The sequence below is a fragment of the Arachis ipaensis genome, chromosome B05 (assembly GCF_000816755.2).
Source record: "Arachis ipaensis cultivar K30076 chromosome B05, Araip1.1, whole genome shotgun sequence".
NCBI classification, from domain to species: Eukaryota; Viridiplantae; Streptophyta; class Magnoliopsida; order Fabales; family Fabaceae; genus Arachis; species Arachis ipaensis.
The window spans coordinates 13,389,332-13,392,028 of record NC_029789.2 but is presented as its reverse complement, the minus strand read 5'-3'; the positions used below and the strand labels follow the sequence as shown (position 1 = coordinate 13,392,028).

Sequence of the window (2,697 nt, the reverse complement as noted above, 5' to 3'; positions counted from 1 at the left end):
AACTTAATTCTTTTTTTTTATTTCTTTTAATTTAAATTTATTTATTTTCTACTTCATACATATATTAAATAACTTAAAAGTATTTTATTTTTTATAATTTATTTTTTAATTATTAATATTAAAGTTATAACTTTAAAAATAAAAATATAAAAATATTTTTTAACTCAATAAAAAAACGACTGAACAGGGACCACAAGTGTTTGTTGAGCCGCTAGTTTAAATATAAAATCCCAACAAATTTTAAACAAAAAAAGATAACTATCCATAAATAAAGAGTAAATGTCCTTTTCGGTCCTTGACCATCTGTTCGATGGACTTCGCACCTCCTAACAAATATAAAAACCCAAATCGGTCCCTATCTACTTTAATATATATACATTTCAGTCTCTGCAACCGGTTTCGAACAAGTCACTTGCTGATGTGTCAGTAATTTGTCCCTACAATAATGAAGAAGATGGCCAAGCAAGTGACTGTCAGCAAGTGACCTGCTCAAAACCGGAGACTGGAATGTACATATATTAAAGTAAGTAAGGACCGATTTAAGTTTTTATATTTATTAGGGGTGCGAAGTCTATCGAACAGATGGTCAAGGACCGAAAAGGACATTTATTCTAAAATAAATTATCCATATATTTAAATATAGAATCCCAACAAATCTTAAATAAAAAGAAAAAAAGATAACTACCCATAAAATCGAAAAGAAGTTACAAAGGTGATCCAGTAAGTTGCCATTCCAACTATAAATACCTCTTTATCCCAAATATTTCTCAACCCATAACTTTTATATTACCTGCATAATACCTCTAAATACAAATATTCTGAAAATTAGACCGGACCGGCCGGTCGAACCTGTTCAACTAGAGACCGACAAAAAAAAAAAATAGTCCAATCCAATGTATAAAATCGTAAAATCTAAAACCGTTCAAAAATTGCTAAACCGGCCGGTCGGATCGAACTGGAAGCCGGCCGGTTTACAAAAACGACGTCGTTTCCTTTCTTGAAAGGGAAAAGATTGCACGCGTTATCCACTTATCCCTCCTTCTCCAACTCCTTCCTTCATCAAATGCCCTAGCCTCCACCAAAGAAAGCAAACTCTAGCAGCCTCCACCAATTGTTGTCGCCGTCTGTCGGAGTGAGAGACTGCTGCCGCCGTCCGTTGCACTCAAGAACTACCGTCTTCGTGGTCTCGGGCCTCTCGCCGGATCCTCCGCTTCGTGTGCTCGCATCTCCCCTCTCTCCTCTGTGCTCGGCTGCTCGCGCCTCCCTCCGCCAGTGAGTGCTCGAGCTGTGCGCGTTGTCCGTGGTTGTCTCTGCTCGATTCTGCCTCCCAGTGTCACTCGAGTCTCGTCTCGGTCACTGGCATCTCGTGGTTCGTCTGTCTCGTCGCCGGCGGCAGAAGCAACTCGTGGGGTTGTCTCTTGCTTCGTCGCCTTTTGTGGGGTGGTTGCCGACTCGCCTTCAACCGTTGGTGAGTCCCTGAACCATCGCTTCCCTGTTCTCTCTTTTCCGAATTTTCCTTCTCCCTGTATTTTTGCATGTTGCTGAATTGCTAATCAATAAATTTGCCTTGTTGCTGTAAATCGGGACTTTACTAAGATTTGTTAAATATGTTGCTGTAACTTGAATTTGTTGCTTTCCAGTAACAGAATCATAACAGAATGCTCAGTCAGTGCTTGTTGATTGGCTTTGCTCGCTGATTGTATTTGATGATAGATTTTAAATTGATAACTTTTAAATTTTAAATTTGCACTGCCCATGTTACTGATTCACTGTTCCTTCAGTGTTTTTTGTTGTTGTTAATCATTGTGATGAGCTTTGTTAAAATTGGGTTGAAAAATGTTAATCTTTCTTCATTTTTCATTGTTCTTTACTTCTGTTCTTATTAAAAAATTGCAATTGGTGATCTTTTGATTTATTATATGCTTCATGTTTTTAATTTTACTCTGCTTCTAGGCTTTGAAATCAGTTTATGATAACTGTGATGCAATTATTTAGTTGGATAACTGATGTAATTATTGAGTTCAAGAGATTGAGTTTTTCTGTTCTCATTATTAGTAAGACATGAATAGTTTAGAATTTTCTATTTCTTTCCCTTACTTCTGAAGTTCGTTATTTCAAAAGGTTCAGTGTTGGCTTCAAGTTTCAAATGGGAATTGGGAGCTGGTGGAGATAATAACATCTTTTGGAACTGAGTCTGATCTAGAATTATGCTAGTACACAGTGATGTTTGTTCCATTTGGCTGGACTCAGTGAGACAACTGGGAAATGTTCTTTTTTGCACATCTTCTTCCAACTTGCTAGAACACTCTGTAAGTTCATTCATCTTCTTGTATGGTTGTTTCAATGGCCTTTCTTCAGATACATCCTCTGCCCCCACGTTTCTTGTTTTTCCTTCTACTTCGTCCAGCCAAACAAAATACTCACAATGACGTTCAGCACTTTGAAGATTAGACACAACAATCAAAGGAGGGGTAAAGAAGGAAACAAACGGATAATTCCAATAACAAGAAGAAATGCAATTTCGAAACCTACCTCCCACAGAGGACATCGCAGAAACAATATGTCTGGATTCCACTCTGTTCCAGACTTGAGTACCACAGCTTTAAATCCGTGCAAACACTTGCCGTTGTTGTACTCAAACTTCTTCTTGTTCTTCTTGTTCCTCAACAACGAAGACCGCCACCAACAGCGCTGCCA

General features: G+C 38.0%; 1 long non-coding RNA gene across 1 annotated transcript; it reads left to right on the top strand.

Annotated features, from left to right (window-relative positions):
• On the top strand, positions 1,037 to 2,261 carry LOC107641708. The gene is made up of 2 exons (XR_001620406.2): positions 1,037 to 1,468; positions 2,122 to 2,261. It is a non-coding gene; the product is annotated as an uncharacterized LOC107641708 (long non-coding RNA).